The 15,139-nt window shown below is 34.6% G+C and overlaps 1 protein-coding gene across 10 annotated transcripts in view; it reads left to right on the plus strand.

Annotated features, from left to right (window-relative positions):
- Nucleotides 1-15,139, plus strand: part of LOC6036674 (restin homolog) — a 207,413-nt gene that overhangs the window by 28,443 nt on the left and 163,831 nt on the right. For 2 of the 10 annotated variants that reach the window (XM_038254801.1, XM_038254803.1), the window contains exon 1: nucleotides 3,624-4,257. The exons of the other annotated variants lie outside the window; for them this stretch is intronic. The gene's annotated coding sequence lies outside the window, so the exon portion shown is untranslated. Of the gene's footprint in view, nucleotides 1-3,623; nucleotides 4,258-15,139 lie in introns of those variants that run through there. 10 annotated transcript variants of the gene reach the window in all.

The following is a 15,139-nucleotide window of genomic DNA, read 5'->3' on the forward strand; positions in this document are numbered from 1 at the left end:
GGGGTGACCTTTCCACGCTACTAAAACGCAATTGTCATCATTATCTCATCGTGCGCGTTCGCAAATCATTTCTGGTCTGTAGTGGCTCAGAGAGGCGTGAAGCGGCTACGAAAATTACAAATGTTCGCAAAACTTATATTTGTGTGGTTCTGGAAGGCATAGCTCTGGAAATAGTTTAAATTTTATGTTTAACTTAATTTTTGTGGGTAGCTCGATAACCTAAATTAGTTAACTTTTATGCAAGTTGTCAACACATTTTGCAAACCAACACTAAACGACTATTAAAAAAAAAACGAAAAACTCTTTGCAGCAATTGTAAATATGGGGTTGTCAGGACAATTCTAGAGTACACTTTCAGAACAACCTTTGAGTCAAATAGGACCTATTGAAAATTTAACCAAGAATTCTGAAAAACAACAGTCTGCTTGATAAGCCTATTGCAAATTTTATTTCAAGTGTTTGTTCCCTCCTCAAAAAATCCCCAAAAAATCAGGACACTAAAAATATTACTGAAAATTAAAATTTTCATTCGAAAAACTTGTACAGTTTATTATTTACTTTTTTAAGTATTTTTTTAAATTGAATATTATGGCAATCACTTTTTCCTGCTTGTCATTAGCCTTTAGAATAACCAATTGTGTCCAAAGACAAATTTATCAACACATAGTTGAAAGGACCTCTAAATCTCTATTAGGTTCAATTGCAAAACAAATTGTGAATTGATTATTTACCTAATAAAAACATAATTGAATTGAACTGAATATTATGGCAACAGTTCTAAAATGACAAAAAACTTTGGGATAGACATTATATTCATAAAGCTATAATATTTGTAAATTTGCAGTAGTTGCACCACTGTAGAAAAGAATATTTTCAAAATGTTTAAAGTTGGGCTTAAATTTTTATATTTTGATAATGGAATTGTTAGAACAAGTTTGCAGATTCGAATAGTAAATTATTTTTCCATAACACAACATAAATTGGGGTACTAATTTAGCAAAGTTGTTATCGACAAAATTGTCGAGGCTCGATAGCGATAGTTCTAGCGTAATCGATAAAGATAATCTATAATGATATTTCGATTTTTATCGGCGATAACTTTATCGCCAGTAATGGACGCAAACTCATTTATAAAAAAAATCTAAAATCGAATCGAACCATATCATGTTAAATATTCGATGCTTTCACTAGGAATATATTTTTAGAAAATCTTGTAAGTTTTAAAGTAAAAAATGTACTCAAATTGTTCAAAAAATACCGTATTGTTTCGAAAATACTCAAATTTTCAAAATTTGCAATACGGGTGTCAAACGAAATTTTGTATGCTTTTTCACTTTAGAAATTTTTTTTTTCGAAAATTCAAAAACATTCACAAAAAAACTAATTTTTCGAAAATACTTATTTTTTTTTTTGAAATTTGCAATATGAGTGTCAAACGACGCAAATTTTGTATAAATATGAATGTATGTATGAAGCATAACAAAATTTGCGTAGTTCGATATCCATATTGTGTATTTTCATTTTTTTTGTATTTTACAAAAATACTTTAATAAAGTGAATAAACATACAAAATTTCGCTTTATTTGATACCCATATTGCAATTGAGCAATTCTCTAGGTAATCGGCCGATTTCGACTATTTTTATTTTTTTAATTTGGCTCAAACTTTGTGGGGGCCTTCCCCATGACCAAAGAAGCTATTTTGTGTCATTGGTTCTCTCATACAAGTCTCCATACAATTTTGGCTGCTGTCCACACAAAAATGGTACGAAAATATTCAAACAGCTGTAACTTTTGAGTGATTCATCCGATCAATTTATCGGATTGGCAATGTTGTAGGTATTGTTGAGGACTTTTGAGAAAAAATAGGTAGTAGATTTTCTAGTTAACTTTTTTTACAAAACCTCAATTTCCCAAAATACCTATTTCTAGATTTTCGAGTTTTTTTATATGTTTTATGGTACCAAAACCCGCAACTTTTGAGCCATTGAAAAGAATGGTCAAAAAATCTGCTGACTGAGATTCCGCGTGGTTTATGGATGGTCCCCTCTTCACAAGACACAAATTTTCGAACATTCACATGGCCGTTTTGTATGACCATTCTGCAGTGGACCTTTAAATGGAAAAATTAATTATGCCAAATTTCTTCTTTGAACAAAGAGAATGCATGAAAAAATTTCATCCAAAGGGACCATCCATAAACCACGTGGACACTTTTTTGAGAATCCCCCCCCCCTCGTGGACAATTATCCATAACAAAAAAAAACTTTTTTGTATGGATCGTGGACAATCACCCCCCCCCCCTTAAAGGGTCCACGTGGTTTATGGATGGTCCCAAATAAAAAAAAAACACAGAAAAAAAATCTCGAAAAAGTTTGCAAAATTCGTCTTTAATGTGCTATCTTGCCGCACGTGCATTTTGGGCCAAATTGAGTTAAGAACGCCATTTTGTGTAGCTCAAAATGCCTCATCCTTTGACCTTCACAGATCCAATAAATTCGATTTAAATCCGGAGATATTTAATAAAAACAAAAAAAAAACCTGCGTACATTTTTGCCACTTTTCATGTGTGCAATTCTCTACAAAATCTGTCTTTTTTCTTCAATTTTTTTTTTAATTCTGCTGAAACTTTTTTGGCGCCTTTGGTATGCCTAAAGAAGCCATTTTGCATCATTAGTTTGTCCATATAATTTTCCATACAAAATTGGCAGATGTCCATACAAAAATGATGTATGAAAATTCAAAACTCTGTATCTTTTGAAGGATTTTCTTTGATCGATTTGATGTCTTCAGCAAATTTGTAGGTATGGATGCGGACTACACTGGAAAAAAAATGATACACGGTAAATTTTTTTTTGGTTTTTGTGTATTTAACTTTTTGTCACTAAAACTTGATTTGCAAAAAAACACTATTTTTTATATTTTTATATGTTTTAGAGGACATCAAATACCAACTTTTCAGAAATTTCCAGGTTGTGCAAAAAATCTTTGAGTGAAGTTATGAATTTTTGAATAAATACTGATTTTTTCTAAAAATCGAAATATTGGTCGCAAAAATTTTTCAACATCATTTTTCGATGAAAAATCAAATTTGCAATCAAAAAGTACGTTAGTGAAATTTTCATAAAGTGCATCGTTTTCATGTTAAATCAATTTTTGGTGACTTTTTTGAAAATAGTCGCAGTTCTTCATTTTTTTTTTAAATTAGTACACATGTTTGCCCACCTTTGAAAAAAAATAATTTTGAAAAGCTGAGAAAATTCACTTTATTTTGCTTTTTTGATCTTTGTTGATAAGACCGCGTTTTTTTTATACAACCGCGTTTTTTTCGGAACGTCAAAGAGCGACGAGTGACAAGGTAGCACGACAACGTCGATATTACAATATTTTAATTTGATTAAAATAAAATCAAATTTCTCAATCTATTGAATACAACCCTTAGAAGCTCGCAAAAGCTCTCGTCTCCAAGATGTAAACAAAACCACCATTCTACCACCACAGCAACAACGGTTCGCGACGCCGGCTCAACACCCCACAAACCAAAACAAAACACTAACACATCGATTCGGAACGTCGGCAAAACTCTCGTTTGCGGGCTTTCGGCTCAGCTTGCGCGCACGAACGACTCAACTCGACGGAGTCAGTTCCACTTTGGACAGCAACCTGTTAGCAAGCGTGCGCAGTCGCGTATTTCTCCCCACAACAACGAAAAAAGTTTAAAGTGTTTGATCTTTCGGGAATTTGTGTTGAAGTTTGTTTTCCACAAGCTTAATTAATCAATTTTGTTGTTTTTTATGTGTGTGCTTTCGGCAAATTGAAAAATCGTTGAACGATTGCGAATTGTGTCGTAGAAAAAAATTGGCAATTTCTTCCCCGTTGATGCTGCAACCGATTGCCAAAGTGAACGCAAAATTGTGTGAAACAATCGGAAAAATTGTTTGTGAGTTGTGAGGCCTCAAAAGTCGTGATCTGGCGTGCACACCGTCGTGACCCACAAAAAGCTCAAAGCTCACGCTGAATAAGTGTTGTGTTGTTGCTGTGACTTGCGCAAAACCGCGCCGAAGCAGAAATTACTCAACCCAAAGTCAAATCGTGAAGATCAATCTCTGTGTTTGGAGGCGACTTTGCACTTTTTGGTTGAAGTTCTCGACGCCGACTGCTGCTGCTGCTGCTGCTGCTGCCCCCTTTTCCGAGGCGGGACCTTTTGGGCGAACCCTGACAAATAAGAAACCTTTCCGTAATTAAGCTAAAACCTCAGGTGAGTGGGGTTCGAGGGGGGAAACCTTCGTGAGTTTCACTTTTTTTTTTTTTTTGCAATAGCAGCAGCGGCAGACAACTAGTCTTGAGCGCACAAGAGTACTTCAGGTTGGACGGTTTTGGGATCTTTTTCTACTTGAAGGACTGGTTTTTCTTCACTTCAGTTGTACCTGATTGGCTTGTTGGCCAAAGGAGGGTACGTGATTTTTCAAGTTGACCCATTTTCGATCGATTGAGGTATCGGAAACTGGTTTCATAGTTTTATGGTTGGGATGAGGAGACGGTGGATTTTGTTCAGTTTTGGCTTGCGACACATTATGGTGATCGACGATTTGTTTCAATGGGAGATTTGCTACCTACAGCATTGAAAATATATAAATTGAGTTAGCTTATCAAAGTAATTGTTTATTTTGCACTGTGATTCGATTACTGTATTTATCATTAGTTCAAGCTAAGAAAATTTGATTTTTCTTTTTGAAAAATATCTAAAATGTTGACAAATTTGTATGTCATTAATTTTAAAGACGTTGCATATATTTTTGAAATTGGCCCGAGAAGGCAAAAAAAAATTTTTTTTTCAAAGACTTTATCATCCTAATGGAATTAAAGGTTCAGCTAAAAACCATCTAAATGCATTTTCCTACGTTGAAAGTCATATTCGTTTTGTTATTACTTTGATATTTTGAACATGATTGCAAAACAACTGGTCTACATTTTTAATAATTTGCTTGTAATTTTACTTCATTTTACCAAGAAAGTTTCTCAAAGTTAATTTTAAAATAGATAGGATGTAATATTAATGTTTTATAAACAGTATTCAAATTTCACACAAAAAAAATATTTTTACCTAAAAGAGTAACTATTCTAAATGAAAAAATGACTCTTTTGGGTTAATGTAGATGCGGAATGTACAACAAATTTCTCTTAAAATGACATGTTCCAACTGTTTTTACAGTTGAAGAACGGAAAATGTCAGATTTTTTAATACTTTGTTAGTGTTTTTTATGAAAAACACGTTTTCTTTGGAATTTTGAGTACGCCATCAAATCGGGCGTTCAATTTTACATAAAAGTCCCTTTGACACGAAATTTCTATCACATCACCGTTTCAAGTTGCAAATTATTTTAAAAAGCACCTCTTTTTTCGCATGTTCAAAAATGAAAGGCCTCCCCTCCGTCACGAGATATCAAAAAATGGAGATCCGATTCGTCATCAAAATTTCCCTCTAAAAACAGATTTTTGCCTTTATCAATTGAATTGAAAAAAAAAAAAAAATTCGTACCTTTAATTTTTGATCAACTTTTTGTTTGTATTAAAAACACATGAATTCTAGATTAAATTTTCAAAACAACCTATCCGTCATGGATTTCCTATGTAGAAAGGACCTTTTAAAAATTTAATCTAGAATTCTTGGGACCGCAGAACGGAAAAGACGTGAAACTTATAAAAACATCATTGATAATATTGCAAATTTGTGATAGTAGCATATTTCGGGGCAACTTTTTGACTATTGTTCTATGTAATAATTTTGATATTCTTTGTAAATTTAATTAAATTTAATTTCATAGATGACATTGAAAAGGTTTTGGGATATTTATTTTGATTTGATTTCGATTGAAAGAATGCACAATTTCATCCAAATAGATTTTGGCTTTTAAAAATAAAAATAAATAAATTAATCATAAGACCGGGAATCAACACTTGAATTTGGCTATTTCCCGGGACTGAGGAATTGAAGTTTTAGTGAAAATTAATTATATGTGTTGCCAATAATTGAATGAATACTTTTTTCAACAAATTTTTGATCTTTAAAAAGCATTGGAAAGAAGAACTTAAAAAATAGAAAATTTTTAATTGATGGAATTTTGGCCCGTAACCCGGAACTCAAAGCCAGATTTTTGGGAGCTCTTTTTCTGAAATACTTGTGCGATGTCTGTATCCGCTCTTAAAAATGTATGCCTTCCATCGTTGAAAACCCGCTCGTAAAACCCAAAATTTTTATATTTTCGATTTGTAGCCGTGGGGTCGGAGACGAGAATTATATTCTCTAGCGATTCACATTTTTGGACCAGTAAATTTGGTCAAAACCTTTTTAGAGGTATTTTTTGGACTATTTACAGGTAACACTTTCAAATTCAAAGAAGTCATTTTCAAATAAAAAGCCTTTCGAAAACATGAGCCATAAACTGGTTGTGCCCAAAATTTGAATCTTTTCCAAAATGTATGTCCAGAGTCGTCAAGTCGAAGCAAACACGATTTCTGGCTTATTGTAATAGATCGACAAAGTGCAATATCGATAGGAGAAAGTGGGTCAAGTGTAACAAGCTAAGGAAATGATCGTTGTAACCCATTAAAAACGTTAAAAATCTGTCGGATTTTTAAATAATCATCTTATCCCAGGTCTTGACTAAGACTTTGATAGAACAAGTTTTTGAAAAATCCTGTTTTTTAATGCAAAAAAATAATTTAAAAAAAAGATTTTCCGTACGTTCTACTCAACTAGTGGGGCAAGACGAACAACCCGTTGGGACAAGAGGAACAATGCATTAAACAAAATGTTAATTTGCTAACAATTGAACTGTTATCACTTAGATACATCAGATTAGGATGTATTTGGAACGTTTCTTTTATTTTTAGATTAAAAAATATTATTTTACTAAAAATTAGATCGTTTCTACGAAAAAAATTATTACTTAGATGAAAAAAAAGGAAATTTTCATAATATCACTATATTTTGCTTGGACAATTTTTTTAACAATTGTTTATCAGTTATTAAGTATTTATTTCCCAATAAAATATGTTGTTGCAGCAATTCGCATTTTTCTCCATACTAAAAATCCATATGGTACACTTGCCCCACCTGAACAAGATTTTTTAAAAGCTCTCAGCAAAAATAACCAAACGTTAAATCATACTTCATAATAGGTGCAATTCATTGGTAGGGACACTACTGATCTAGGAAAAATAACAGGTTGCTAAAATAAGCCTTAAAATAAACCCTAAGCCTAATTTTGTACTTTCCAAATATTATAAGAAAACAAAGGTTTGTAAAAAAACTTCATTAAATATTATGCTCCACGGCGTTTACGTCGTTTTGGTGGTTATGTGGTATTAGAATCAGCTAATTGCATTGCTAGCAACAGTTCCTCATACTGGAAATAATCAAAATTGTAAAAATTACGGCCGTACGAGCGAATGTTCCTCTTGCCCCATATGGTCGTCTTGCCCCACCTTCCCCATATTTTTTTTTAAATTAATCATAGACGAACATTAAAGACTGAGTACCCTTTATATTTTTCTAATAATTTGAATCCAATATGTTTTTTTCTTAATTAAGTAGAATCATCATGTACCACTTAAATTTAAATAGAATAGGCATACGAGTTTGAGCCTGAAAAGACTTCTCACTGGGTGGTAACATTCTGAAAAATTAATTGTACCAACATTTTTGTCGGATTTTCATCATTTTGTTAGACTTACATTTCCTATATATATCCTATATTCCTATATTGTTTTGTTTTACTTACATTTCCTATATTTTAAATATGCAGTATTTCTTGCAGTGTCCCAGACTATCAGTCGATGCATTTTTACAATTTAAATGATAATGGTATTGCGGAAAATATGAAAAACATGCAAAAAATGACTGTATAAGCATGAAAAAAAACAAGAAAGACAGAAGATAATGATGCAAGGTGGTACAATAGGTCAAATGTTATCAAAAACATACATAAACTAATCAAGATAAATGCAAATGAAAAAAAAAATCTAAAAATGAAACAAGAAGAAAAAGAAACAATAAAAGTAACGTTTTTCGTAAAACAAAAGTGGTTCTAAACAACCTCCTGAACACGGGAAAAATAAAAAAAAATCGAAATAAAGATTTGGCAGTAGAGGGTTACTCGAAATTTGGTTATTCCACACCACATTTGAATGAGCTCAACAACGTTTAGTAAAAGTTATTCTCTGTTATTTTGTAATATAACAAGTTGTTGGTTATTTTCTGCAAAAATATTTTTTAAATCCTTATGAATAATTGTTTAATCCTTTTAAATGATTTGCCAATTATTGGCAAATACATGAAGCATTAGCAGGAATTGAAAAAAATGGATATTTATATTTTTCTATGAAACAACTCATGATTCGCTGATTGGCTTAATATTATTTTGCATCACTTTTTATAAGCATCATTATTCCTGGGCATCTCCACCAAATTTCCCGCGAGTGAAAAAGCTTTCAAAATTGCAGATTTCTCGTGAAATTTATCCCGGGAAAAATGAGCCTTGAAGGTGAGATTGCACGGATAGAAATGTTGTAAACATATCCGTTAGCTCCACGTTTTTGAATTCGTAAAAAATTAAATGTTTCCAAAATCGTCAACATTTTTCTCGAATTCGATGTAAATGATTTCAAAACCGACAACATTGTTGTTCGAAATAGAAAAAAAATAAAAAATATTAAAAAGTTTTAACATTTGAGTAAAAAGAGTATCTTAAAATGCATTTTACACTATTAGATTGTTTTGTAATCATTAGTTTTCAAAAACATGTTAGATTTGATGAAAACGAAAATTTTAGCAAAATAAACTTTTTTTGGTACTGTACATCGAAAATTTTTAAAGATCAAAAGATTTGTAAATCAGCTTAATTATGCCAAAAGTGATTCTAAACGCAGGGGATGTAGCTTCAGAAAAAAACTCATTTTTTCCTATTTTTGAGGTTAACTTTGACGAAGTCAACCACCAAACGCTTTTCTAATGACACACTTGCTGACGAACAAAACACATAACATCCACTTCCGACCGAGCTAGGCAGAGAGGTCAATCGGAAATCGATTAGGGGTTAAAGTGTCCGAAAAAAAACTTCACGGTGTCGATGACTGTTTGAATTTCGGCCGAGACCTTCACCATATTTGCTCTAGGGCCATGCAATTAGCGCCACATCACGCGTGTTATTTCAAAGGTGGGTGGCTGGTTGATGACTCCCTCGATAACGCGGGCGCACGTGTTTGTTCAGTGTGACAACGTGTGATTTCCTGCGTGTGTGCTTTTACGTGCGACAATAGAGCAATGTTTGAACAGCCCTGTGCGGGGTTCAATAACGGGGCCGCGCAACAGGTTGGACAGGCTGGCTTGGGGTAATTTTGTGGTTAAATTAGGTTTTATGACAGTGTTTGAGGTGGAACTTGTGGCAATGCAATGGATGATTTCACAAATTGGATGTCGAAAGTTGTTTGCCATAATTAATTTTCAATTGCGTTGGAAATTGAACCCTTTTGTGCTGGATAATAAATGTTTTGATTGCATTTTATCATTATAGCTGTGAAAATTATTTTCAAAATAAGAAAAAGACTGATTTATAAAGGCAAATTTTGTTATTATTTTAGAGCAACGTAATCAAAATAACACTCCACACAATGCTATTGAAACTCCGTTCCACATGTAGGGTAAATTCTCGTATGTTTGGCAGGTTAAGCTGTCGCTCCTAACTCCATCCAATTGGCTGATTTTCACTATTCAAACAACTAATTTTGCAAAACTTTTTATAGAAACTTGCTTGCCCACTTCTTATTGAGCTATTTATCACTCGATTTCAGTTGAAAACGCTTTTAATTAGCTTTAATTGAATGTCAAAGTTTTGACCTGCCAACATTAGAGGCACGCTGGAATTAGATGCTGTTCCCCTACCTTCCAGCAAGTAACTCAATATCAAATGACAAAAATGCCATCCTTCCCATATCGGGTGTGAAATATCATCATAAAGCTCCATATTTGCGCGAACCGGAATTGTCCACACACTTTCGAGCTCGGAAGCTCGCTCTGCTGTGTCCGACCCATCGAGCCCGGTCGCGTGCAGAGAACGCTATATTATATTTTATTTTTATTAAATTTACCTCTCTCGCGAATTTGCACATATTTTACCGGCTCACCCGAGCGCGGAGAAAGTTCATTTAAATATTTTGTTTTTATTTATTTACTTTTTTCGCGCCGCTCAGATCTGGTCATTGCGGTTGTACTGGAAATTGTTCCACAGATGTTTCTGTTAATTCGCGCGGTTGGCTTCGAACCCAATAATTTATCCTGCCAGCAGTAGCAGCGATGGTATGTCCTGTTTGCGAGTCGTCACTTAATTGAATTCCCGCAATTAATTTATAATTTATCGATCCTGCTCGATTTTCTGGTTTTTGGTCGTGCGATAATGAAGTTACGTGCATCGGGTTCGCCCAACAGAAACCTTATCCAACTCGGAAGGCACACACACATCACACCCATCGTCTGGGTCTAATTTGTTGATTTTCCTAATGGAACTACCGACTGTCCACAAAAACGTCACAGCGAATTCCGATTCGACCGGCTCTCTACCTCGATTCGAGCGTGAAAGTGGTAATTGAATGGAGGAGTTGCTGCCCTCTCCACGTAAAATCGCCAAAATCATTGCCAACGTCGACTCAGCACCCCGTACTTGGCCAAATTATTTGCCTTGAACGCCTTCACGGTACTCTCGAAGGTTCTTCAAAAGGTAGATATTTGTTCGATTTCTAACTTTAAGTTGACAGCTTTAGAGGTGAGCATTAGGGTGATTTGAAAAGCGTTCAATTCTCATTCGCATTCTTTCATTTATTTATAATTAATATTTGAGGTTTGCTTCGCTACCTATGTATATTTTGACCAACATTTCTTTTTCAAGTTTTTAGAATATACTGCAGACTCGAATAACCGAATTCCTTGACAAAAATTCTTCTGATTATCGAATTACAAAAAACAACATATTATTATTTGTCCTATTTTGGGTCATGGCATGAAAACATGACCCAAACAATTAACCAAGCACTCACAGAGAGGACTGGCGCCTTAGCCCGCTCGGCTATCAAAACAATGAAGAGTGGGAAGGATTAACGCCTTTAAGAACTTGGCATTTTGGTCCATAAAGTTTCCATTTCTGGTAGGTTACATATTCTTGGGTGTAATATTACATAAAGTTTCATAAAATAATGCGAACAATATTCTACACGCGGGCTTTTTCACGCTAACGGATGATGGATTTTCATTTGCTGTGTATGATGATAATAACATATTCCTGGAAAACAACGGTCGGCTGCACCCTTTTTAATAGGATTTTTTCGGCGAAAAGTATTGCTTTTAAATACAAGAGCAGAATATTTGAAGTTTTCAGTACTCAAGTGGATGTGATAAATTATCTGATCGATTTTGTGAATTTGGAAAGGCTGAGGGGACAGTCCAGACTCGATTATCCGAATGCCTCGGAAAAACTTTACTTTAGATAATCAAGAGATTTTTATCGTTGTCTTTCATGTTTCATGAATTTCATGTTAAATTTCTTTTCATAGTTCGATTATCCGAAGTCCCGTACAAACCATCGTTCAAGTTCGAATGAATCTTATCTTCTTATTCAGAAAGTGTAAAGTTTAATTTATCAAAAAATCCAATAACTAAAATTGAGAGAACTTAAAATAATGTGGACCCCAAAATATACCTTAAAGCATACTACGCAGTTAGACCCCAGGTAGGAAGTTTTATGTTTTTCAAATATTTTTTTTATTTATTATTTCTAAGAGGGACAAGCCTTTTCAAGTTGTGTATAATTTCCATGACATCTTTCAAGCATAACAATCTTTATAATCTAGTTTTTTTTAATTCTTATTAAGTTCATTTCGCTGTATCAAGGTAATTTCCTTTTTTGATGTCAATAAGTCATTTTGTTTTTCGCTTCAACCTCAATATTTAATTATATTTTGGAAGAAATACACTTACTATATCTTCAATGAATATTTAAAGTTGACCTTAAAAAAACAACTTTAAATTGTTATATTGAGTCGCTATTTATCATTTTGCAAAAATCCCGATTTTGGGAAATTATATATCAGCTATTTTTTTACTTTACAAACTCTAATAACAAAGTCGTACAACAAGTTGTACATGCAGATTAAGAAAAAAAAATCAAAAGGTAGATCATAGTTCCCAAAAATAATGAGGCTACCAATTAACGTTTCATTGAATAAGCATGAATAAATCGTGGGTCTCGTGGCGCAGGGGTAGCGGCTTCGGCTGCCGATCCCGATGATGCTATGAGACGCGGGTTCGATTCCCGCCTTATCCACTGAGCTTCTATCGGATGGTGAAGTAAAACGTCGGTCCCGGTTTCTCCTGTCTCGTCAGAGGCGCTGGAGCAGAAATCCCACGTTAGAGGAAGGCCATGCCCCGGGGGGCGTAGTGCCAATAGTTTCGTTTTTTCGTTTTTTTTCGAATAAATCGTAACTGAATTCATTGGAATGAAACATATTTGAGATTTCAAAAAAAAAGTCCATGTGGTTTGTGGATGGTCCCTTAAATAAAATCGTCATTTTTTTCCTGTAATCACATCGAAAAACATTATGGGTTTCAGATATTTTAACACTGGTCATCAATTAAATTTTGATGAAAATAGTTGTTATATTAGTTTTCCTTCAGTTAGTATAACTCGCCTTCACACAAAGCCGTCGTTTTTGGTTTGCACCGGAAGCAAAGCAAGATCGCCCCAGCAGCTGGACACCGAGTTGCGGCTGAGGACAAAAGCAAAGGTCAGCAGAGCCAACCAAGACCCCTACACAATCCCCCTTCTCTTCCCAAGCCTTGTCTTTTAACATCAATCCCTTCCCTACTAACCCCGATCAGGCCGCGGGTAATCGGCTCCCCTCCCACTAACATTTTCACACAAGATCCTCTGTCATTATTAAGTCAAATGTAATTACAAAAGCCGACTCGGTCCTAACCAGGTCCCAGTACCGAAAAGGACCTAATAAAAATAATTTTATGAAAAAAATAGTTGTTATGTCGTAGACATAACCGAAAATAGTAGTTTTTGCAATTCCGTCGTGAAACTATTTACTTTTCCTGTCATTCTTGAACGACGAAATAGCCTACTTTTCTGTACCAAAAATAACAGAATTGAATAGTAACACTTTTCAAAATAAATGCTGAAAAGTTCTACTTTTCAGCACTCAAATGGGTGCTGAAAAGTTGAAATTTTCAGCACTTGTTTCGAAAAGTAACACTTTTCAACTTTTTTTTTTTGATTTAAACGATTTATTGACAAAATACATGAAAATTTGACATTAAATTTCACTCAGTGTGTGTTTTTTGGAATTGCAAAAAATGTTCTATGGAACTCGTTGCAAAACTTGATTTTTTCAGCACTCTTCGTATTTATCCAACTCGGTGAACCTCGTTGGATAAATATACGACTCGTGCTGAAAAAATCCTCTTTTTGCAACTTGTTGCATAAACTACTATTATACAACAAGTTTCAATAGATTCGTTTTTCGTTCGACGAGTCGCGTTTGATAAATAAGACTGATACTAAAAAAACGGCTTTTGCAACGAGTTGTAAACGATTTTTTCTTGTAGTTCTGAAAACACATTTGAATTGAATTTTCAGTGAAAAGTGTGTTTCTACATATTGCTGAAATATTACTTTTCGATACCAGTGTTGAAAAAATGAACTGAGGAAAATTGATATAAATTCTGTATGATTCTTTTAAGGAACAATAACTCTAAGCATATGTAGTTTTTGAATAATCCATTGAAATTTATCCTCAAATTTGTTTTTCGGAACGATGAATCGTATACAGTCCAGACTCGATTATTCAAAGGCCTTGGAATAATTTCAATTCGGATACTCAAATCTCAAAAAAATATTTTGTTTTTCGTTGTCTTAGTTTTGTTTGTTGAGTTTGCGTATGACCCGAACACTACTGTAAACATAAGTCAACCAAGTGTGAGAAAGGCATCTTTCCTGTACTTGGAAATGTTGACAAAACGATCTGATTGGACCCATCACAAAATAATAATGGAAAATCAAATTATCATTCAAATAAAAAAGCTCAAAAATATCGATCTTCATATCTGCCGCAACTTAAATATCATTCTTCCATCGGAATACGGGATTTCCCCCGCAAAGCGACTGTCATGTCAGAACATCAAACCAGGCCAATCCCACACTCGCAGCAAATTATCTACACGAAGCTACAGAAAAGATCCCGAAAAAAAAATTGGCACTGCTGAAGATCATCATCATCACCGCCAGCAGCAGAATCTTCGTACGGCGTTTCAATTTCTTCAACAAGTCATATTTAATGACACAGCGGTAATCCAATCCGGCAATTTGCCATCAAGATGTATAAATACGCCGCAGAGAATATATTTCCACTGTAGGACAAACAACCGTTTCTTGAAGAAGCGCTCCGCGGAGATCTTCGTTTCCAGCGCGAGATCGATTGCAGAAGCTGCTGTGAACAGCGCGCTCCTCCTACGACCCTAACGCGACCGAATCGGATTAGAAACGGCGATTTGATGATACTTTTTGAGCAAGAAAAAACTAAAATAAATAAACAGTGACATCGTAAAAAGGCGAAACATTGTTCGGGTGGTAATTTAGAGATCGCGTATCCAAGTGGGAGCGGGCAGGGGCTATAAGTGATGACACGTGTGATCCCACTGCGGCGGGGGTGGGACTTATCGCCCATAAATCACACCCGCAAACACACTAGCGCGGAGCGTGGACATTAATAATTCATGTACTAAGTAGCTTTGAAGTTTTGGATTTGCACTAATAGTGACAAAGTTGTTTTTTTTGCGCTTCTACGAATCGTTAGTTGAAGATTTTCACGGAAAACACTCAGCTAGTGAAGATGTCACTACTGGGAAGAGTGTAAACACTTTAAGAAACTCGAAACATCATCCGGCTGGAATCGAAACTAAGCATTGCAACTTGACTTGCAGTGCTATCAGCTTGTCTGCAGTTAACTGAAGGCGACTGTGTCCCTTTCTTCCAGTTTTCAACACCTGACCTGACACTAAGTCAATCAATTTCCAAACGCTAGACGGA

The sequence above is a fragment of the Culex quinquefasciatus genome, chromosome 2 (assembly GCF_015732765.1).
Source record: "Culex quinquefasciatus strain JHB chromosome 2, VPISU_Cqui_1.0_pri_paternal, whole genome shotgun sequence".
Classification (NCBI taxonomy): Eukaryota; Metazoa; Arthropoda; class Insecta; order Diptera; family Culicidae; genus Culex; species Culex quinquefasciatus.